The sequence below is a fragment of the Myodes glareolus genome, chromosome 25 (genome assembly GCF_982192425.1).
Source record: "Myodes glareolus chromosome 25, mMyoGla1.1, whole genome shotgun sequence".
Classification (NCBI taxonomy): domain Eukaryota; kingdom Metazoa; phylum Chordata; class Mammalia; order Rodentia; family Cricetidae; genus Myodes; species Myodes glareolus.
The window spans coordinates 7363526-7388414 of NC_142050.1; the positions used below are offsets into that span (position 1 = coordinate 7363526).

Below are 24889 nucleotides of genomic sequence, written 5' to 3' on the forward strand. Positions count from 1 at the left end.
TCTAGTGTGAATGAAGTCTTCAGAGGAGAAGTTTTCCTGAGAGTTGTTGGGGCCATCACCTTTCCCCCACTTCTTTCCACTCTGATTGAGTGTGTTTGGGGGTGTATTAGACCTCCCCCAAACTAGACTTCTTCCAGCTAAGGTTGGCCTGTGTTTTTCCTATGGACATGTACCCACTCCTCATTGCCTAGCCATGGTACTTAAAAGTACATTTTCTTTTTCTTTTCTTTTTTAATTTTTTTCAAGACAGGGTTTCTCTGTATAGCCCTGGCTATCCTAGAACTTACTCTGTAGCTCAGGCTGGCCTCAAACTCACAGAGATCACCCTGCCTCTGCCTCCTGAACACTGGGATTAAAGGCGTGCACCACCTCCTGGTTTGAAAGTACATTTTCATCTCAGTAAAATGAACACTCTTGATAGCACCAGTTGTGACTGTACATGGAAGAGTGCTTTATAAGGTGGATATATGCTTGATTGATAACTAGGTGCAAACAACAAACGTCAATCCTAGAAAAAATGTGAAGCGCACTATTTTGTCCTCATTAAAAATAGTTATGTTTTGGTGGTAGTGTTTGTGTGGGTACACATTTATGTATGTGGTAGTGTTTGTATGGGTACACATGTATGTATGTGGTAGTGTTTGTGTGGATACACATGTATGTATGTGGTAGTGTTTGTGTGGATGCACATGTATGTAAGTGGTAGTGTTGTGTGGATGCACATGTATGTAAGTGGTAGTGTTGTGTGGATGCACATTTATGTATGTGGTAGTGTTGTGTGGATGCACATGTATGTAAGTGGTAGTGTTGTGTGGATGCACATGTAGATATGCATTTGTGGAGAAAACAGAAGACAATTCTGAGCGTTGCGTCTCAGGAGCCATTCACTCTCCTTTTAGGTCAGGGATGGGGTCTCTCTATGGCGTAGGGCTTTCTCACTCGGCTAGTCTGATCAGGGAACTACAGGGATTCTTCCGTCTGCCCTCCCCAAACTAGGACTTTAAATGTATGCCACACAGCCTGCTTTTTAACGTGTATTCTAGTCCTCATGCTTCATAACACAGCTGCCTTTCTAGCCCAGAAAAGCTCAGGTGTCCCCTTTCTTAGTTGCCATTTCTACAAGTACATTTATGTCACACTTCAGCTCAGGTTAGAAGTATATTGCTTTTCCTGTAGATGATGTTTAATAAGCTCTGTATGAATGGGCAGATGGATATACAGATAGATGGATAATTGAAGTGGGTTTATGTCTGTCTATTGTACTTGGAGACAGCTACGCACTTTAAGATTATTGTTTTTTTAATTATACAGTAGGTTTTAATGGCCATTTTATAAAGGTACCCATATCCCATTCCATTCCCTTTGTAGCAAAGAAAAACAAACAAACAAAAAGAAACAACAACAACAAAAAACTTTACAAAAATGGATGTGTTGAGTTGATGTTTAATGACAGCTTATGGTTCTAGTTTATAGTTTGGAACTCTTTTCAAACATGAGGCACTGTCCTAACTGCTTTACATGCATTATCTTTTGAAACTTTGCTATTGCCCAAGGTAGAAAGGATATGAGGGCAATCTGGCTGCAATATCGATTACCCCATTGACCATAGCGTCATTGTGGCCGATCTGGCTGGTGAGATACGTGCTCCCTTCTTCCCTCATCACTCCGTGGGCATCCGTCCCAAAGCTGCACGTCCTTCCCCAGTAGAGGAGGACTGCTATCAGGTAAGCAAGTAGCTGTTCTTTCCCTCAAAGCTCTCATGGGCCAAAAAGTGGACGCCATTCCTCTTTCTCAGTCAGCAAATGAATATATGTGGTATTCATATGCCACATATATTTGGTATAAGCCAAGAATGGGATAAAGTTTTCATTTCTGCTATAACATGGATGAATCTTTAGACATAAACAAAATAACCCAGGCACAAAAGGGCAAATGTTGTTCCATTTATATGAAAGAGGAGTGTGTTGGTTTGAAAGAAAATGGCCCCCAATGGGAGTAGCAAGCACTATTAGGAAGTGTGGCCTTGATGGAGGAAGTGTGCCGTTATGGGGTGGCTTTGAATTCTCTTTTGCTGAAGCTTCCCATAGATGACACTTAATAAATTCTGTATGAATGGACAGATGGATATACAGATAGGTGGTTAACCGAAGTGGGTTTATGTCTGTCTATTGTATTTGCAGTCAGCCCCAACTTTAAAATTGTTGTTTCTCAGCCTGATAGTTGGCAGTTTGAACTTGGTAAGTCTTTGCCTTGGTGGGCTTTTCTATACCCACCGTACATGGTTAGCAACACCCCTGAGCTGTACCCTATGTGTGCCAATAGTCACCACACTCCCGTCTGGTTGTGACAATCAAAAATGCTATCAGCCAAATGACTTGGGGAATAGAGATTCACTTCCAGCCAAGAAATAGGGTTAGATTACCTATGATTTCAGAGATTTTCTCTTAATCATTCTGTGACCAGCATGTACTGTTGAATATAGTTTTGTAGCTATCAAGAACCATAGATAACTGAGCTAATATAACATAGATTATGAGACATCCATAGGATCCATAGGATGTTAGGCTAACTGTATTAGTCAAGGTTCTATAGAGGAACAGAGCCCATATAACTAACATAGATAGATGGATGGATGGATGGATGGATGGATGGATGGATGGATGGATATAGAAAGTGGGTTTATTAGGCTGGCTGAGATGATACCGTCTGGATAGTCTCAACAATGGCTGTTCAACACCAAGGAGACTACAAATCTGGTGGTTGTAGTCCACCAAGCTAGATGCTACAACAGTTCCATTCTGATACTGAAGACCCAGAGCAATCTTGGGGAGCCGCTGGTCTTCAGTCCACAGTGGACACCTGATGCTGGGCCAGCCAGGCAGGTAATGTAGCAGTGGTAGCCACGGAGGAGACAAGCTGGCCAACTAGAGGGAAGATAAACAACCAAAAACAAGACTTTCTTCCATTTTCCTGGAAGATGAGTGAAAGACAACTGGGCTATCTCTGGAAGATGCTGCCCACATTTAGGGCGGATCTTCCTACTCCAGATAATCGGATCAGGGCCCAGAGGCTTGCCTTGAGTTGATTCCAGATCCAGGTAAACTGACAACCAATATTAGCCACCTCACTGACTGGCTGTGCTTTTCCTGAGTACTAAGTATTTTGTCACAACCCTTTAGAGTTCAGGAACACCTGAGGGTATGTGAAGACAGAGCAGGAGAGGAGGAACTGTGCCTCCAGGATCTCAAAAAAAATCAAATGGTGTGTGTCTCTAAATAATATTACCTCTGCACAAGAAATGTCCCTCAGTATTTAATGTTTTTCCATAACAGAGTTCAGTAACGTGCTTCTTAATAAAGAGGATACATTCTGAAATATGCCTTGGTAGGCAATTTTATTGTTATAGAAACAACGGTGTACTTCCCTACAGCTGAGAGGTCCATCCCACTGTTCCTAGCTTATGAACCTACTGATCTGGTGCTATTGAATACTGCAGACAACTGTAACACACCTTATTGACATCTAAACATTCTGAGCATCAAGGAATACGTTAAAAATAGGGCATTAGACACTTCTTTCTCACAAACAAAAAAGACACACTGCACTGGAACCTTTACCACAGGCCTGGGAGTTGCCATAGATGAGCCAGTGAGTAGCAAGGTGTGACCGTGAAAGTGAGGCCTAACTGCACTGCTGTGCGCTTGAAAGACAGAGCATGCTTAGGGCACACTAAGTTTATTTTTAAAATATTTTCTTTAATAACAAATGAGCCTTAGCTCTTTGTGGCTTATGTATTTGTAAACTTAAAAAAATGTGTCCTGCCCCCCCTTAGTAGGTCTTCAGGGATACCAACATCTTTTTCTGGAATCCATCCTGCAGGACTTGCCTACGACTCTTTTACAGGTAGCTTCTATACACTGTAAAATAATGATTAAAGATATCACATGTAAACCAGTGGCAATCATTTACCATCAAGTATTATGTTCTGTACCTGTGTGTGCCACACTTTTGCGTGGCAGGTTGTGCGGTCCGGTTATTTCACTAGCGCTGCCAACAGCATCATGCTTAGCACTTGTGTGTGCCACACTTTCGCGTGGCAGGTTGTGCAGTCCTGTTATTTTCACTAGCACTGCCACCAGCATCATGCTTAGCACTTGAGAGCCACTGGGCAGCAGGAAGCTTCCTGCCTTGTGCAGGGCCACTGTGATGTATGTGTTTTGCTGTTGGCTCAAATGTTTCACATTGCAAAGCTCTTTTTAAATGAAAACTTTGGGGAGGGGGTAATAATGAAAGCCAAGAAACACCTCTGTAGCTTAGAGAACTCCACAGAGCAAGGCATATTTCAGAGAGAAAGGAATGTCTTTTTTCTTAACGTGTGATGACATGGGCATTCTAGAACATGGATGGCAAGTGACTTCTGAGCCCTGTGGTGGTTTTCCCTGGACACTTACCTTGCCTTTGTCAGTCACTAATCATTTTAGGCCGTTTACATTCATTCATTTGCCATCTCATCTGCTTTTTTTTTTTGGAATGTGTCTTCAACAAAAGACCCTTTCATAGCGAAGAGGTGTGCTCGCTAACGTTTCCTTTAGGAAACAAATATGATGATAAATGTTACTTCATGGAGTAGGAAGTGTTCCCAGAAAAATAACTGTAAGATTGTCAGTGATGTATTTTATGAACTCTTTGAAAGCCTCATACGTACATACAATATGTTTCGATCATATTCACCCTCCACTCCTCCCCTAACTCCTTCAAAACTTTAAGAATTGATAGCTCTAGCTTTAGTTCCTTGACTTTGGACAATTGTGTAGCCTTGTGGGACTAAAGTTTCTAATTTTTGAAGTGGAGATAATGTTCACTTTGTAGTATTGCGAGGAGAGTTAAAGAAGATGCTATATTCAACTATTTAACAGAGCAGAGAATGAGTAAGGAGTAACACACGGCAGCTGTTGGCAATCCTCTATGAAAACACTATTTAATAAAGCAACTTCGTTCTCATCTCAAGTCATCAGTATATGAAGAATGGCCCACACCCATGTGGTCTGAAGGTACCACTTGGGAGAAGATGTTAGGCTTCACCGGGTGTGTTCTGAACCAAGCCATGATTCTTGTCAAGCACAAGATGCCTACAGTTCACCTAAAAGACAGGCTGAACCTGTCCCTGATGCCCCTTCTCAGAGCTAATATTGTCATATTTAAGGCAAATCCTCTAACCCCTGCTTACCAGAATCTTCCCTGGGAAGATGATTCTTGCCATTTTTACCTTGTGAGGTCACTTGAGGAGCTCGAATCTATTCATTATTTAATACCCATTTTAAATAAGATAGACTATGATTGAATTCTTATTTATACAAACTGGATATAGCATTACTTTCTTCACTGGTGCAACCAGATACCTCACAAAAGCATTTTAAGGGTTTATTTTAGCAGTTCCAGGTACAGTCTATCATGGCAGTGAAGGCATGGCTGCAAGACCTTGAGGTGGCTGGTCGCATTTCATTTCAGCCAGCAAGGAGAGATGCATGCTGGTCAACTCACGTTCTCCTTCTCATTTAGTCCAGGAGTCCAGTTCATGGAGTGCTGCCAGGCACTTTTATGCTGAGTCTTCCCAACTCATTTAACCCAGTCTATTGTGGAATATTAAGATGAATTATATTCATTTATGCTGTGTAATATTTGTTTAATGATGCAAAGATGTGTTTCATTCTTTTATGCTGCATTTGCTTAACTCTGAAACTGTGTTACTTAACCTGTCTAAAACATCTGATTGGTCTAACAAAGAACTGAAAGGCGAATAGTTAGGCAGGAGAGAGGGGTAGGTGGAGAGAATAAATAGAAGGAGAAATCTGGGCTTGAGAGAGAAGAGAGAAGAAGAGGGAGGAGCGAGAAGAGGATAAGGAACGAAGGGCACCAGGACAGCCACAACCAGCCACAGAGTAAGAAGAAAGGAAAGTAATAATAGTAATAATAGTAATAGTATTAATAATAATAGAGAAAGGTAAAAGCACAGAGGCAGATGGTAGACAGGATAATTTAAGAAAAGCTGGCTAGAAACAAGCCAAGCTAAGGCTGGCCATTCATAAGTAAGAATAAGTCTCCGTGTATTTATTAGGGAGCTGGGAGGCAGGTTACCAAAGAGTCTAGAAACTCTATCAGAGGCATGCACCGAGATTTGTCTTCTAAGTCATGCTAGAGCCTATAAATTTGACTGTATTCACCCTCTCAGTGAACATTTGCACATTTTGTCAACTGGCCATGATGCCCTCTTATATGAAATTCTGTTTGGCTCAGTAAACATTGCAAACATTAGGGGCAAACGTTCACTACTTTTTGTCATTTTCCAAAGTACATCAACTAAGAATGTAAATTAAATATTCTACTGCTTGATGTCCTTCAGAGAGTAGGTGCTCACTGTCACCCAGGTGTCTCAAGTGGGTAGTTAGAAAAGAGAATTAGCTATACTCCTGTTGTCTATTGGTTTTAGATAAATTATTCAGAGGATAGTTGGTTACTATCATGGTTGGACAGAATTTTTTTTTTTTTTTTGCTAGTTGTGTTTGGTTCTATCCTAGGTCTCTGGGACGTCCTGCCTCTGGGTCCCGGTCACCCAGGCTGTATCAGGCATGGACTCCCTCTCGAAGCATGGGTCTGAAGTTGGACCAGTGCCTGTCATGGCATGGGTCTTTAGTTGGGCCAGTCATTGGTTGACCACTCCCATAAGTTTTGTGACACCATTGCCAGCACAGATTGTAGGCAGGACAGTTGTAGATCGAAGGTTTTGTGACTGGATTGATGGCCCAATTGCACTGCTAGGAGACTTGCCTGCTTATAAAAGATGACCAATCTGGGCTCTGTATCCCCCATTACTAGTCACCCTCATAGATTCCAGAGAGTTTCCTCTACTGGGTTTCTACATTGCCCCCAATGCCCACAAAGTCCTAGTACTTTTTCCCTCCCTCCCTCTCTCTTTTCTCCTCCTAAGCCTCTCCTACCCCATCCCCACCTACCCTCAGTCCACCCACAAAATCTGTTCTATTTCTATTTCTTCCCAGGGAGATCCATGTGTCCTCCTTGAGCCCTCCTTCTTACTTAGCCTCTCTGAGTCTTTGGATTGTAGCATGATTATCCTTACTTTACAGCTAATGCCCATTTATAAGTGAGTACATGCCATGTTTGTCTTTTTGGGTCTAGGTTACCTCACTCAGGATGATCTTTTTTCTAGTTCCATTCATTTCTAAGAGCTAAGTAATACTCCATTGTGTAACTGTACCACATTTCTTTTCAATCCTTTCTTCGGTTGAGAGACATCTAGGTTGTTTCCAGTTTCTGGCTATTATGAAATGAGCATGGTTGAGAAAGTGTCCTTGCGGTAGGACACAGTATCCTTTATGTATCCTTTGTGCCCAAGAGAGTGGTGTACCTGAGTCTTGAGATAGGTCAATTCTCAATTTTCTGAGGAACTGCCATATTGATTTTTACAGTGATTGTGTAAGTTTTCACTCACACTGGTAATGGAGGAGAGCTCCCCTTGCTCTACGTCTTTGCCACTATGAGCTGTCACTTATGTTATTGCTCTTAGCCATTTTGACAGTTTTAAGATGGAATCTCAGAGTTCTTTTGATTTGCATTTCCCTGATGGCTAAGGATGTTAAACATTTCTTTGTTTCTTAGTTATTTGAGAATCCTCTGTTGAGAATTCTCTGTTTAGATCTATACTCCATTTAGTAATTGTATTGTTTGGTTTGTTGATGTCTAGTTTCTTGAGGTATTTATGTATTTTGGATATTGGCCCTCTGTCATGTTTGGAGTTGGTGAAAATTTTTCCCATTCTGTAGGCTGCCGTTTTGTCCTATTGAAGGTGTCCATTGCCTTACAAGAGCTTGTCAGTTTTATGAGGTGCCATTGATCTCAGTGTCTGTGCTATTGATGTTCTGTTCAGGAAGATGTCTCCTATACTAATGCATTCAGTGTATCTGGATTTATGTTGAAGTCTTTGATGCCCTTGGACTTGCAGGGTGATATAGATATGGATCTATTTGCATTCTTCTACATGTAGACATTCACCATTAGACCAGCACCATTTGTTGAAAATTCTTTATTTTTTCCATTGCGTATTTCTGGCTTCTTTATCAAAAATTAGGTATCTATGGATGTGTGGATATACATCTGGGTCTTAGATTCGATTCCATTGATCAACTTGTCTGGTTTTAATGCTGATACCATGTGATTCCATTGATTAGCCTATTTTTATGCCAATATCATGAGATTCCTTTGATAAGCCTGTCTGTTTTTCTGCCAATACCATGCAGTTTTTATTACTATGGCTCTGTAACACAGTTTGAAATTAGGGATGGTGATTCCTCTGTAAGTTCTTTTTTTTTAAAGGACTGTTTTAGCTATCCTGGGATTTTTATTTATTCATATGAAGTTGAGCTTTGTTTTTGCAAGGTATGTAAAGAATTGTGTTGAAATTTTGATGGAGATTGCTTTGAATCTGTAGATTGCTTCTAATAAGATGCTTATTTTTACTATGTTAATCCTATTAATCCATTAGTATGAGAGATCTTTCCATCTTCTTCGATTTCTTTCTTCAGAGACTTAAAGTTTTTGTCATACAAGTCTTTCACTTGCTTGGTTCCAGTTACCCCAAGATATTTTATATTATTTATGGTCATTGTGAAGGGTGTTACTTCCTTGATTTCTTTCCTAGTCCATTTGTCACTTGTGTATAGGAGGGCTACTCGATTTTTGTTGTTGTTGTTATTGTTTGTTTGGTTTTCTTTTTGTTTTTTTTTAAGTTAATATTGTATCCAGCCACGTCACTAAAAGTGTTTATGAGGTCACTTATGTATGCTATCATATCATCTTTGAATAGTGATACTCTAACTTCTTCCTTTCCAAAATGTATCCCCAATGTATTTGATCTCCATTAGTTGTCTTATTGCTCTATCTAGAAATTCAAGTACTATATTGAATAGACATGGAGAGCATGGACAGTCTTGTCTTGTTCTTGATTTTAGTGGATTTGCTTTTAGTTTCTCTCCATTTAATTTGATGTTGGCTATAGGCTTGCTGTAAATTGAATTTATTATGTTGATGCATGTTCCTCATATCCCTTGTTTCTCCAATACATTTATCTTGAAGGGGTGTTGGATTTCAACGTCTAATGAGATGGTTATGCAGTTATTTTTCAGTAGTTTATATGGTCGATTACACTGGCAGATCTTTTAATGTTGAACCATCCCTGCATCTCTGGGATGAAGTGTACTTGACCATGGTGGATGGATGATCTTTTTGATGTCTTCTTGGATTTCTAATATTTTATTGAATATTTTTGCATTTATATTCATGAGGGAAATTGGTCTGTAATTCTCTTTCTTTGTTGAATCCTTATGTGGTTTGGGTACCAGGGTGACTGTGGTCTCTTAAAATAAATTTACCAGGATTCCTTCTGTTTATACTTTGTGTAATAATTTGAGGAGTATTGGTATTAGTTCTTCTAAGAAAGTCCAGTAAAATTCTGAGCTAAAACCATCTGGCCCTAGGCTCTTCTGGGGTTGGGAGACTTTCAATGACTATTTTTTTTTTGCCTATTTCAGAAGTTATAGGTCTGTTAAAATTGTTTATCTGTGTTTGATTTAACTTTAGTAAGTGGTATATTTTGAGTAAATTATCCATTTGTTTGATATTTTCCATTTTGGGGGAGTACAGGTTCTTAGGATTTCCTCAGTGCCTTTTTTCATATCCTCTTCTTCTTTCTGATTTTGTTAATTTAGATAATGCCTGTGTGTTTTAGTTAGTTTGGAAAGGGTTTGTATATCTTTTTGATTTTCTCAAAGAACCAACTTTTTGTTTTGCTGATTCTTTGCACTGTTCTCTTTGTTTCTATTTTATTGATTTCAGTCCTCCGTTTGATTGTTTCCTGGATCTACTCCTCCTGGGTGAGTTTGCTTCTTTTCATTGTAGAGCTTTTAGGTGTGTTGTTAAGCTGCTAATATGAGATCTCTCCAGTTTTTTTAGGAAGACATTTAGTGCTATGAACTTTCATCTTAGCAGTGCTTTCATTGTGTCCCATTAATCTGAGTATGTTGTGCATTCATTTTCACTGAATTTTATTTTATTTTTTTTTGTTTTGTTTTGTTTTGTTTTTTTGCCTACTACTCTACGCGGATCTACGGTGGATGGTGGAAATCTGTGGGTCGTTCTGCAGGCCGGCGGGGGGCACTGACAGACCTTATGGAACTACTTGCACTGGGCCAGAAATCGAACTCGGGTCCTCCGGCGGAGTGGTAGGGCGCTCTACCCCCTGAGCCGTCTCTCTGGCTCTTTTACTGAATTTTAGAAAGTCTTTCATTTCTTTCTTCATTTCTTCCTTTACCTAGTGGTCATTCAGTAGAGAGCTGTTCAGTTTCCAAGATTTTGTAGGCTTTCTGTTGTTTCTGTTTTTGTTGAAATCCAGTTTTAATCCATGGTGGTTTGATAGGATGCAGGGGGTTATTTCAATTTTCTTGTAACTGTTGAGACTTGCTTTGTAACTGAATATGTGATCAATTTTGGAGAACGTTCCTGAGTGTTGAAAAGAAGGTATATTCTTTTGTCTTTTGGTGAAATGATCTATAGCTATCTGGTTTATATTTGGTTTATAATGTCTGTTAGTTCTAGTATTGCTGTTCAGTTTTTGTCTGGATGACCTGTCCATTGGTGAAAGTGGAGTACTGAAGCCTCCCACTACAATGTGTGAGGGTCAGTGTGTTTTAAGCTTTAGTAGTGTTTCCTTTACAAATGTGGCTGCCCTTGTGTTTGGAGCATAGACATTAATAATTCAAAGATCATCTTGCTGGATCTTTCCTTTAACGACCATGAAGTGTTATTTCCTGTCTCTTTTCATTAATTTTGAAATCTATTTTGTTAGATATGAGAATGACTATGCCACCTTGTTTCTTAGGTACATTTGCTTTGAAAGTCTTTTTAGTTTAGAAAGTATGTTTAGTGTTTTGATTACTATGTGGTGAAGGGACTTTCCTTTCTGATTCAGTCTATTTGGTGTTCTGTAAGCTTCTTGTACCTTAATTGGCATGTCCTTAGGAAAATTTCTTCTATGATTTTGTTGTTAAAATGGTTTCTAGGCCTTTGAGCTGGAATTCTTCTCCTTCGGCTCCTATTATTCTTAGGTTTGGTCTTTATTTCATAATGTTCCAGAGTTTTTGGATGTTTTGTGTCAGGATTTTTTTCAGATTTAATATTTCCTTCCACTGACATATCAATTTCTTCTATTGTATCTTCTATACCTGAAATTCTCTCTTCCATCTCTTGTATTCTTTTTTTTCCCACATCAACTTTTTGTTTTAATAAATAAAGAGTATTTGTGGCTTAGATTTTAGATGACGTTTACAGATGAGGACAACGAGACCCAAACAGTAACAGTGAGGCGAGTGTTGCTGGAGGAATGCAAGCCCCACATGCACATGACACCAATGCAGGGGACAGCATGCACAACTCACTCTAGACTAGACTAGGAGCAGGGAGAACAGGTCCTTCCGTGGTGAGGGCCATGCGGCACCATCTGACCCCTCAAGTCCTGCTGCAGAGCCAGTGCATGGCTGTAGTGTCAGTTGAGCTGGGGCTGGGTTCCTGCCCACACCACGTGGCCCTCCCTTCTGTTGACATTGGGCATTAGCTGCAGAGGGTATCCAGTGATTACCAGTATTATAACAGAAAGAGGAAGCCACACAGATATGTGCTGCACCAGGAGTACAGCCTCGGATGAACTGCACCTCCCCAGGCTCAGTCCAGAAACTTCCTATTGGCATTTGCACCAAACAAGGCCCCCCGGACCTCCGGCATCATCTGTTGAGCTATGAGGTCCAGCCGGCTTTCCAGAGTGTTGGAAACCTTTATCTTGCGATCCCCATGATAGATTTCAACTCCACCAGCTATTTCCTCAGGCAGGTAGGCCTCCTGGTCAATTTGGACAACGACGTCTTTTTTGGTGGCAATTTTATACATAGGAATTGCTTTTTGTACTGCAGCCTTCACCAGAGGGAAATCTTGTTTTCTGCATCGCACAATCATCCGCGGCTCCAACAGCTGGTACAAACCCTGGAGGACCAGCCCGTCCAACAGCACTTGGTATCTGGTTGTATCTTTCACGACCTTGCTGAGTCTCTGTTTTGCCTCATTTAGCAGATCGGCGATGAGGTCATCCCTTGCTCTGAGGACTTTGAGTCTTGCTTGATTCATCAGATTGGACATTTGAATTTTCTTCTGCTGCTCAATCTGTTTTTCTTTCTTCTCATAGTATTCCATAATCTTCAGTCTTTGGGTTTGCACAAGACGACCCTTCTCAATGTTGAACTCTTCTTCCGCCTTTGCGTCAATTTCTTCTGCCTTCTCATTGGCTTCTTGTTCGATGAAAGCCATCATGTGTTTAATCTGCTTCAGTACATCTGCATCGCTGAGGGCCATGGCGAAGGTGAAGCTCGGCCAGAAGACCGCTTCGAGACGGAGCTTTAAGCTGTAGCGGAGCAAACCCGAGACGAAAACCCAGCTGAGGGCTCAGCTTCCTTTTCCATCTCTTGTATTCTATTAGTGATGATTTGCATCTGTAGTTCCTCTTCACTTACTAGATTTTTCATCTCCAGGATTCCCTTAGTGTGTGTTTTCTTTGTTGCTTCTATTTCCATTTTCAGGTCTTGAACAGTTTTGTTCATTTCATTCACCTGTTAGTTGTTTGTTTTTTCTCTTGGCTTTCTTTAAGGGAATCTATTTATTTCCTCTGTTTGTTTGTATTTTCTTTGAGGAAAACATTTCTGCTTTAAGGACCTGTATCATCTTTACAAAGTTAACTTTATGGTTATTTTCATGTACTTCATTTGTGCTGGAATATTTAGGGCTTGGTATGGTATAGCTGGGCTCTGGTGGCGGGATAGTGCCCTGGCTCTTGTTGAGTGTGCTCTTATGCTGCCTCTAGGCATTTGGGTTTGGGGTAATTATAGGCTTATGTGACAATTTCTGAGTTTGTCTTTGTTGGATGGGTGTTTTCCCTCCAGGTTTCTACTTGCTTTCTGGTCTGCTTACCCGGGTTTCTGGTGGTCAGTGAGTCTTATAATCTAGTAGGGTGCCTCTGCTGTGGTTCTGGTGGCATACATGACCTCCGGGGTTCTAAGTGCTGGTGTTTCCCCTGAAGTTTTGGCTAACTGGCATATCCTCTGGTAAAGCAGGAGGCTTCTGCTGGAGTTGTAGGCCAGTGTCCCAACTCTTAAATATATATGAGGTATTTTTTTTCCTTATTTATTTGTTTAAAGAATTTCCACTTCCTCCCCTCCTCCCAATACCTTCCCATTCCCCCCACTCCCTCTCTTCCTCCCTCACCATTCCCAAGAGCAGTCAGGATTTCCTGCCCTGTGGGAAATCCAAGTTCCTCCACCCTCCCTCCAGGTCCAGGAAGGTGAGCATCCAAACAGACCAGGATCCCAAAAAGCCAGTCCATGCAGACGAAACAAGACCCAGTGCCATTGTCAATGGCTTCTCAGTCAGCCCCCATGTCAGCCACATTCAGAGAATCCGGTTTGATCACATGCTCGTTCAGTCCCAGTCCAGCTGGCCTTGGTGAGCTCTCATTCGATCAGTCCCCTTGTATCAGTTGGTGAACGCACCCTTCGCGGTCCTGACTTCCTTCTTCATATTCTCCTTCCTTCTGCTCTTCATTTGGACATTGGGGCCTCAGTCCAGTGCTCCAAATGTGGGTCTCCGTCTCTATCTCCATCCATCATCGGATGAAGGTTCCCTCTGGTTCTGCCTTCCTTGCTCACGTTCTTCCTCCCTCTGCTTCTCATCTGGACCTAGGGAGTTAAGTCCAGTGTTCCAATATGTGTCTCTGTCTCTATCTCCATCCTTCGCCATATGAAGGTTCTGTGGTGACATGCAAAATACTCATCAGTATGGTTATGGGCAAGGCAAGTTCAGGCACCCTCTCCTCTGCTGCCCAGGGAACAATCTGGGGACCTCTCCTTGGGCCTGGGAACCCTTCCAGAATCAAGTCTCTTGTAAACCCTAAAATGGCTCCCTTAGTTGAGATATAAACTTCCCTGCTCCCATAACCATCCTTCCTCCCTCCCCCCATCCCATTCCCCCAAGCCATCCCCAATCCTCCCCCTCTCCCTAACCATCTCCCCTTACTTCCACCCCCCACCCCCGTGCACCCAAGTTTGCCTGGCAATTTTGTCTACTTCTAATATCCAGGAGGATAACTATATGATTTTCTTCAGGATCACCTTCTTATTTAGCTTCTCTAGGATCATGAATTATAGACTCAAAGACCTTTAAATATGGCCAGAATCTACTTATGAGTGAGTACATACCATATTCCTCTTTTTGAGTCTGGGTTACCTCACTCAGTAAAGCGTTTTCTATTTCCATCTATTTGCATGAAAAATTCAAGATGTCATTGTTTTTTACCGCTGAGTAGAACTCTAATGTGTATATGTTCCACACCTTCTTTAACCATTCTTCTGTTGAGGGGCACCTAGGCTGTTTCCAGGTTCTGGCTATTACAAATAGTGCTGCTATGAACATAGTTGAACAAATACTTTTGTAGTATGATAGGGCATCTCTTGGGTATATTCCCAAGAGTGGAATTGCTGGGTCCTGAGGGAGGTTGACTCCCAGTTTCCTGAAAAACCGCCACACTGATTTCCACAGAGGCTGTACAAGTTTGCATTCCCACCAACAATGGCTGAGTGTTCCCCTCACTCCACATCCTCTCCAGCATAGGCTATCCTTGGTGTTTTTGAGTTTAGCTATTCTGACAGGTATAAGATGGTACCTCAAAGTGGTTTTGATTTGCATTTCCCTGATCGCTAAGGAGGTTGAGCATCACCTTAAGTGTCTTTTGGCCATTCGAAGTTCATCTGTTGTGAATTCTCTGTTCAGTTCAGTACCCCATTTTTAAATTGGGTTAATGAGAGTTTTAGTGTCTAGTTTCTTGAGTTCTTTGTATATTTTGGAGATCAGACCTTTGTCTAATGAGGGGTTGGTGAAGATCTTCTCCCAGTCCGAAGGTAGCCTTTTTGTCTTACTGACAGTGTCCTTTGCTTTACAGAAGCTTCTCAGTTTCAGTAGGTCCCATTTATTCATTGATTCTCTTATTGTCTGTGCTACTGGGGTTCTACTTAGGAAGTGGTCTTCTGTGCCTATATCTTGTAGACTACTTCCCACTTTCTCTTCTATCAGGTTCAAAGTGGACAGATTAATGTTGATGTCTTTAATCCATTTGGACTTGAGTTTTGTGCATGGTGATAGATATGGATCTACTTTCATTCTTCTACAGGTTGACATCCAGTTATGCCAGCACCATTTGTTAAAGATGCTTTCCTTCTTCCATTGTATACCTTTAGCTCCCTTGTCGAAAATTAGGTGTTCATAGGTTTGTGGGTTAATATCCGGGTCTTCTATTCGATTCCATAGGTCGACTTCTCTGTTCTTATGCCAATACCAAACTGTTTTCAATACTGTAGCTCTGTAATAGAGTTTGAAGTCAGGGATGGTAATGCCTCCAGAAGTTCCTTTATTGTATAAGATTGTTTTGGCTATCCTGGGTTTTTTGTTTTGCCATATAAACTTGATTATTGTTCTCTCAAGGTCTGTGAAGAAGTTTGATGGGATTTTGATGGGGATTGCATTGAATCTATAGATTGCTTTTGGTAGAATTGCCATTTTTACTATGTTGATTCTCCCAATTCAAGAGCAGGGGAGGTCTTTCCATTTTCTGGTATCCTCCTCAATTTCTTTCTTCAAAGACTTAAAGTTCTTGTCAAATAGGTCTTTCACTTCCTTGGTTAGAGTTACCCCCAAGATATTTTATGCTATTTGTGGCTATCATGAAAGGTGATGTTTCTCTGATTTCCCTCTCTGCTTCTTTATCCTTTGTGTATAGGAGGGCCACTGATTTTTTGGAGTTGATCTTGTATCCTGCCACATTACTAAAGGTGTTTATCAGCTGTAGGAATTCTTTGGTAGAGTTTTTGGGGTCGCTTATGTACACTATCATATCGTCTGCAAATAACGAAAGTTTAACTTCATCCTTTCCAATTCGAATCCCCTTGGTCCCCTTATGTTGTCTTATTGCTATTTCTAGAACTTCAAGCACTATATTGAAGAGGTATGGAGAGAGTGGACAGCCTTGTCGTGTTCCTGATTTTAGTGGAAAGGCTTTGAGTTTCTCTCCATTCAATTTGATGTTAGGCATCGGCTTGCTGTATATTGCTTTTATTATATTTAGGTATGATCCTTGTATCCACAGTCTCTCCAACACTTTTATCATAAATGGGTGTTGAATTTTTTCAAATGCTTTTTCAGCATCCAATAAAATGATCATATGGTTTTTTTCTTTCAGTTTATTTATATGATGGATTACATTGATAGGTTTGTGTATGTTGAACCAGCCCTGCATCTCTGGAATGAAGTCTACTTGATCATAATGGATAATTTTTCTAATGTGTTCTTGGATTCGGTTTGCCAGTATTTTATTGAGAATTTTCACGTCAATGTTCATGAGTGAGATTGGCCTGTAATTCTCTTTCTTGGTTGTGTCTTTGTGTGGTTTTGGTATCAGAGTAACTGTAGCTTCATAAAAGGAGTTTGGCAATGACTCTTCTCTTTCTTTATTGTGGAATACATTAAGGACTATAGGTATTAGCTCTTCCTGGAAGTTCTGGTAGAATTCTGCATTGAAACCATCTGGTCCTGGGCTTTTTTTTTGGTAGGGAGATTTTTGATAACAGCTTCTAATTCTTCACAACTAACAAGTCTATTTAGATTGTTCACCTGTTCTTGGTTCAACTTTGGTATATGGTACTTATCTAAAAAACTGTCCGTTTCTTTTACATTTTCCAACTTTGTGGCATATAAACTATCATAGTAAGATCTAATGATTCTCTGAATTTCCTCTGTGTCTGTGGTTATGTCCCCCTTTTCATTTCTGATCTTATTAATTTGCATGTTCTCTCTCTGCCGTTTGAGTAGTTTGGATAGGGGTTTGTCGATCTTGTTGATTTTCTCCAAGAACCAGCTTTTTGTTTCATTGATTCTTTGGATTGTTTTCTGTGTTTCTATTTTGTTGATTTCAGCCCTCACTTTGATTATTTCCAGTCTTCTAGACCTCCTGGGTGAATCAGTTTCTTTTTTTTCTAGAGCTTTCAAGTGTGCTGTTAAGTCTCCAATGTGTGCTTTCTCTGTTTTCTTTAATTGGGCACTTAGTGCTATGAACTTTCCTCTTAGCACTGCTTTCATAGTGTCCCATAGGTTTGAGTATGTTGTGTCTTTATTTTCATTAAATTCAAGGAAGACTTTAATTTCTTCCTTTATTTCTTCCTTGACCCAGGGGTGATTTAGTGGTTGACTGTTCAACTTCCATGAGTTTGTTGGCTTCCTGGGGGTAGCATTGTTGTTGAATTCTAACTTTAATCCATGGTGATCTGACAAGACACAGGTGGTTACTAATATTTTTTTGTATCTGTGGAAGTTTGCTTTGTTACCGAGTATGTGGTCAATTTTTGAGAAGGTTCCATGAGCTGCAGAGAAGAAGGTATATTCTTTCCTATTTGGGTGGAGTGTTCTATAGATGTCTGTTAAGTCCATTTGATTCAATACCTCCAATAATTCTCTTCTTTCTCTGTTAGGTTTCTGTCTGATTGACCTGTCCATTGGTGAGAGAGGTGTGTTGAAGTCGCCTACTATTAGTGTGTGTGGTTTGATGACTGCCTTGAGTTCTAGAAGAGTTTCTTTTACAGATGTGGGTGCCTTTATATTAGGGGCATAGATATTCAGGATTGAGACTTCTTCCTGATGAATTGTTCCTGTTATGAGTATGAAATGTCCATCTCCATCTCTTCTGATTGATTTTAGTTTGAAGTCGATTTTGTTAGATATTAGAATGGCCACACCCGCTTGTTTCTTAGGTCCATTTGCTTGGAAAACCTTTTCCCAATCCTTTACTCTGAGTACGTGTCTGTCTTTGTGGTTGAGGTGTGTTTCTTGTAAACAGCAGAATGTTGGATCCTGTTTCATATCCAATCTCTAAGTCTGTGCCTTTTTATAGGTGAATTGAGTCCATTGATATTAAGTGATATTAATGACCAGTGGTTGTTGACTCTGGTCATTTTTTTGTGGGGGTAGTAGAGTGTATGTGTTTTCCTTCTTTGAGTTGTGCTTGTGAAGGGTCGGTAGATGTCTGAGTTATAGTAGGCAGTGTAGGGAATGTTGGATTCCTTGGGTTGTGATTTTCCTTCTAATATTCTCTGTAAGGCTGAATTTGTAGCTACGTATTGTTTAAATTTATTTTTATCCTGGAATATTTTGTTTTCTCCGTTGATAGTGAACAATAGCTTGGCTGGATATAGTAGTCTGGGCTTGCATCCATGGTCTCTTAGTTTCTGCAGTACCTCTATCCAGGACCTTCTGGCTTTCATGGTTTCCATAGTGAAGTCTGGTGTAAGTCTGATAGGTTTACCTTTATAAGTTACTTGATCTTTTTCCTTTGCAGCTCTTAATATCCTTTTTTTAATCTGAATGCTTTGTGTTTTGATTATTATATGGCAAGGGCATGTTTTTTCTGATCCAGTCTATTCGGTGTTCTGTATGCTTCTTGAACCTTCATAGGAATATGAAGGAATAGGTTCTTTAGGTTGGGAAAATTTTCTTCTATAATTTTGTTGAATATATTTTCTGGACCTTTGATCTGCAATTCTTCTCCTTCTTCTACCCCTATTATTCTTAGATTTGGTTTTGTTATTATGTCCCAGATTTCCTGAATGTTTTGTGATGAGAATTTGTTGGATTTGCTGTTTTCTTTGGTCAGAGAGTTTATTTTCTCCATGGTGTCTTCATAATCTGAGATTCGTTCTTCTATCTCTTGTATTTTATTGGTTATGCTTGTTCCTGAAGTCTCTGTTTGTTTACCTAGATTTTCCATATCCAGCCGGCCCTCGGTTTGTGTTTTCTTCATTGCCTCCATTTCGGTTTTCAATTCTTGAACTGATTCCATTACCTGTTTGATTGTTTTTTCTTGGTTTCCCAGGGTATCGTCTATGAATTTACTCATTTCTTCAAACTTTTTGTTATATTTCTCTTCCATTTCTTTACTCATTTCTTCAATCTTTTTGTTATATTTCTCTTCTATTTCTTTAAGTGTGTTATTCATACCCTGTTTAAGAAACTCTATTGCTTTCATAATGACACTGTTTTACACTTCTTCCGGAATAGGGTGTTCAAGTCCTTCTGTCGTAAGATTGCTGAGATCTGGTGTTTTCATGTTGTTTTTCAGATTGTTGGAGGAATTCTTGCCTTGGCGCCTGCCCATCTCTTCCTTCAGATACTCTCCAATGGCTCTTCCCTCCGCTGGGTCTTCTGCTAGAGGATCAGTGCCCCTTGCTGGCCAGGAGTCACTTTGTCTGCAGTCTTACCTTGCTGCAGGCAGGCTATTAAAACAAAGGAACTCCCTCCCGTTTGCACTCACCGCCCCGTCCCGGCAGCGCCCACAGAGGCTGAGTTGGAGGATTTTATGTCCTGAAAAAGGGAGAGAGGAAGGGAAGGGGGTTCCTGGCTTAAAGCAGGAATGGGGTAGGAGGAGAGAGGGTTTAGCTGGGGGAACCACCCCTTCAGAATATCCAGGGAGATAAGTGTGGCGGTCAGGAGCACACTTACCCCTCCATTGTATCTTCTGCTACAGGATCAGTGCCACTTGCTGGTCAGAAATCTCCCTGCCTGCCTATGTGAGGTATTAATGTTAAGGATGTATAAGACAATTATCCATAGTTTCATTTTATATTTCTGACTTAAATCTTTCCAGCTGTCAAGCAAATGGTTCACAAAATATAGCCATCACTTCCTTAATGATGGCTGTGGTTTAAAAGTAACTACAATTTACTATGAAGAAGCACATTCTAGACAAAATTTTGGCTGAGGTACTGCTGATAATTCTTACACACGAAGAATCATGAGACCATTTACCTTGTCTGTAGTTAGGCATGGGATTCGTGTCTTCCCTGCTGCTGTACCAAACCCCACCCTGGCTTGGATGTTACACAGAAACAAGTATTTGACTTGAAGCTATTGCAGCTGCTGCTGATTGAGCTTGGATATCTCACTGATCTTTATGCACCTTCTCAAACACATCACATGTTCACACAGATATAAATCTTACCAAACAGTACCCTTCCCATCAACTAAATTCATTTGTCGTCCCCCCCTTACCTGTGATAGTATTGATTATATCATATGTCAGCTTTGCTTAACTGTAGGAATGGAATTGTATGAATATAAAATTAAAGGCACAAAAGTTGTGAAATGCCAAGCTAAAGCTCTCTGCCAACAATAAATCCCCCATGGCCCTTTCTGCACACCACATTGATTTAATAGCTCATCTAACCTTTCTGCACACCACATTGCTTATTCAATAGCTCGGCTCAGCACCCTCCATTCTTTACAGGAAACTGTTAATTATGGTTTCCTGGGTTTTGCGTGGTTGTGTTCAAGTGTTTCTTTCACTTTGAAATACCTGGTTCATTTTGTTCTTTATTTTTTAAAGAACGTTCTAAGGTGTGGTGAAGCACCAGATGATGTAGTTGAGGAGAGAAATAGTCCCAAACTGAAAATGTCCTAAGACTTAATTCCCTCAGATTCAGGGTTCGAATTCGTCTACATTACAAACATGTCCCACTACAATCATGGTGCATTTTATCACTAGGGTAATTTAATGACTTGTTCCTGTCTTCAACACACCTTGGAAAGACGTGATAAACTTCCCCCTGTAACCCTTCCCTCGGTGACAGCAAATTCCCCACAGCGTTGCCTGATTAGTGCTGAGGACGCTGACACTGAGTGTGTCTCTGTTTGGAATTCTTTCCAGAGGCTGCCCCATGTGCAGAGCTGGCTGAGAAGGACTTGGACAGCCATGCTCAGAACTGGAAGTCCCAATAGAATAGCTGGGCAGGGAGTAGTGAGAGGCCAGCACTGTGGTTAATTTCATGCTCATCTGGCTTGCCTCTTAGACTCTAGCCTGAGCCCAGAGATGCTCTGGCAGGAGTGGGAGGCAGCTGGGCGGATCAAGAAAGGCCATTTGTCCCAGTCATTCTACAGCAGGTGTTATTTGGAGGAACAGATGCAAATGGACAGGCTTGACTTCCGTCTAATACAGAATGGGTTTACTATCCCAAGGCTTTGCCTCAGGTTAGAACACTTCAAGTAATTGTTTAGAAGTTTTAGAAGTGTGTATTACTTCACCTTTTTGAAGCTGTAAAGAGAAATCCATGCTTCCTCCCCTCAAATAAACCATTTAACTTGCATTTTAATATATAACACTAAATACCCCTTTGCCTACTTCCCTCTTTCCCTTCTTTTCTTTCTTCTCTAAATAAAGGTTATCACTAAGAACATTAGTAAGGGAGTCTCTAGGAGGTGCTTAGCCTTGCAGCAAGGGAACCTGATTTTGATCCACAGAACCCAAGTTTTAAAATCCAGCTGCTGTGACACACACCGCCCTAGGCAGGTCTCTGGGGCTTGCAGGCCAGTCAGCCTAGCTTACTCACAAAGCCCCAGGCCAGCAAGAGACCTGCTTCAATTCAAGGTCGCAGCTTCTGAAGGTTGAACTCAAGGTTGACCCCGCGCACACACAAGCATGCACAGACATGTGCACACGCAAGAATACAAACAACACAAAAATGAATGTTAATAAGAAAAGCATGGGAAATGTGATATTTTCATCCCTTCTGTCTAGGAGGGTGTGGAAAACTTCAGTTTTAAAAACAGTATCCTATGTAATCCAAAGGGGAAATTAATTTTTCACTTTGAAGATGTTCACTAGCACAAACACCAAAATAATGAATATTTGAGTCTCATGAGAAATGCCCTACTGTCACTTGATGCTTCCCATTGGCTCCAGGTGTAGAAGCCGTTCTCCCTGTCCTGACTTTAGACTCTGCCTTGGGAGACCTTTAAGAAGGATATTTTCTGAAAGCAATTAGAAACAGGATTTTGTTGTCTTAGGAACCAACTTATAACAATTGTGGAAATGCCCAGTTTCCCTAAAATGTGGAGTCAGCAGTGTTTTTGAAAACAGTAACAGTGACATAGACAGTCTGCAGTGCAGAGTCGGCTGACGGTGGTGCGGTCTGCAGCCCTCCAGGACAGCAGCTCTGAGCACTCACTCACGCACGGACAAAGGCAAGCTCCTAGGTTGGGCTTTGGAAATTTAGGGCTCCCCTCGGGGCAGTGAAATAAATCAGTTATTTTAGTCTTAATCTTCACTGTAGGCTTGGAAATAGGTGTAATTTAAATGATTCATTTTCTATGATGTCCTATATTGTAGTATGGAATGCCTTAAGTCTGAAATGTAATGTCCTGAGCAAGCCCTCTGTAATCACTTTCTGAAATGTGGGAAGGTTAATTAAAGAATCTTTTTAACAGATCTGACTGCTAAAACTGCCTTCATACATGCTCTCCTGGTTGTTAAGGGATGGCACAAGCTCTGCTCCTCCAAGTTCATCTTTAACTGGACAGGTGGCTCAGTGGGTAAAGCACTTGGTACCCATGCAGACCTGAGTTTAAATCCTCAGAGCCCACGTGAAGACAAACACCGTCGCACACGTCTGTAATCCCAGTGTTTCTGTGGAGAGATGGGAGGTGGAGACAGGAGGCTCTGTGGGAGGGCCAACACCCGGACTTGTTCCCTGACCACCGTGTGCCAAAGCACCCACACCCTGGAAGGCGCACACTTGGGTTCACACACAACTGTGTGTGTAAACACACATTCCACCAAGCAAGCACTCACAAATAAGTGCACTGCTCGTGGTCTTCAGGACTAGCAGCATATGCAGCTATGCCGTAAAGACCTCGGCTTTTTAAGGTGTTTCAGTTTTCTCAAAAAGAAAATCCCCAAGCACAAGTGTATTCAAACTCAGGCTGCGTTTGACTGAAGCAGCGTTTGCCTCCGAGAAGTAGATCTAGGTGCTGGGTGTTTATGGGGGTACAGCTGATATTTTTGAGGTAGGTTGGTATCAAAACCTGAGTAGGTGATAAAAATCAAACCAGAAAAGAACAAGGAAGTAATTATTTTTTATATATTAAGAGAAATAATTATAGACACTAAAATGTCCTTGGACAGTTTACTTAGTAAAAAATAATCTTTGAAAATTTTCAAAATGAGATATGGCCAAGATATCATGAAAGAACTTTTGGAAACTTTTGATCTTCAGAAAAAGATTGTGTGTGTGGTGTGTGTGTGTGTGTGTGAGAGAGAGAGAAAGAGAGAGAGAGAGAGAGTGTTTATGTGTGTGTGTGTGTGTATGTATAGTGGTGGTGGTGTGTGTGTGTGTGTGTATATATATATATATATACATGTGTGTGTGTGTGTGAGAATGTGTGTGTATGTGTGTGTGGTGTGTGAGTGTGTGTGAGAGTGTATGTATGTGTGTGTACTGTGTGTGTGTTAAATGAAGTTTAAATGTTGTCAATTTAACTTTGACAGCACATCTAACTGAAACAAAAGAGATAATATCAGAGATTAATTAAGAAACCCTCAGGAGCTTCTAACAGCTACTTATAATTTTGAGTGTACCTTTTGTAATCCTTTCCCCTCAGAGTCCCTGATGGCATGATTGTTTATGTTGAAAGGCTGCTGGACAGACTGTTACCCCTCTCTGAGTCTTCTCCCCAGACTTTATGATTAGTGTGCTCTTGATGTGCACATCAATGTGGTAGATTTCCTAGAGGGCCGCTGTTGAAAACTGTTCCTAAGAAATATTCATGTTCTCTTACCAGAGTAACCACATAAGTTGCAATTTTACACTTGAGTTACTTCAATGAAAAGATTACTTAATTTAGTCATTTTAAAAATGAAAATACAGTTGGTCTGAGACTAGTGGTGTTTAGAAATGAAAATACAAAAATAATTACAGAGACTTGATCCTTAAACTCATGACAGGATGTCATGTGCTGATGTTAGATCACGTATGTTATTTGTTAAGCTTCACAGATTAAGAATTGAACTTCTTCCCAAAGCAATGGCAGACAAGACCCTGTCTGTTGAAAACTAATTAGGTCTGAAATCCTGAATAAAACATTTTAGTTTGTTCCTAGGCTTCCAGGAAGTGAGTAAAATCATCTCAAAGTTCAGATGTCTGCCTAAAATAAAGAAAGAAATGAGATCAGATAGGGCCAGTGTTAGACTTTGGAGCATGAACAGGTAAGTGGGCTGAGCAAAGAGCGAGAGCGAGCAGCCGTGTTGTAATGTGGAGATGCCGGGGGAGCACTCTAAACTGCAATGGAGATACTGACCCGAGTCAACAGCAAGAAAAGGAAACTGGAACTGACACTGACATTAAGCCCAGACCCTCAAAGAGAGCTACCGTAGTCCCAAACTGATGTCTTCCCAGCAACTAGCATAAATTCCCATAGCAAACCACTCATAAGCTATCTTACTGGATTCCACACACATAATTAGTTGGTTGGCAGAACACAATAAAGGTCAATATAAGCCCGTGAGAAAGTAAGCCATGTGTATTAGAATTGCCACAGAGAGAAGAGCTGCTCACGAAATACTCAGATAAATGTTTAAAATTAAAGAGCAAGCAACAGAAGACTATCAGGAAATGACCAATAGTTACCTGTTAACAATCACTAAGTAGACTATCAGAAATGACCAATAGTTACCTGTTAACAATCACTAGGTAGACTACCAGGAATGACCAGTAGTTACCTGTTAACAATCACTAAGTAGACTATCAGGAATGACCAATAGTTACCTGTTAACAATCACTAAGTAGACTGCCCTAATAGCAAATATGGATTGGAGACAGCGAAACACAACCCTGAAAAGGGAGGTAATGACCTT

At 40.8% G+C, this 24889-nt stretch overlaps 1 protein-coding gene and 1 pseudogene across 1 annotated transcript in view; one reads left to right on the top strand and one right to left on the bottom strand.

The window, feature by feature from the left end:
• The window catches only part of Umad1 (UBAP1-MVB12-associated (UMA) domain containing 1), a 236768-nt gene that overhangs the window by 157901 nt on the left and 53978 nt on the right, over positions 1-24889 (top strand). The window lies entirely within an intron of this gene.
• On the bottom strand, positions 11314-12564 carry LOC148117819 (V-type proton ATPase subunit E 1 pseudogene; annotated as a pseudogene).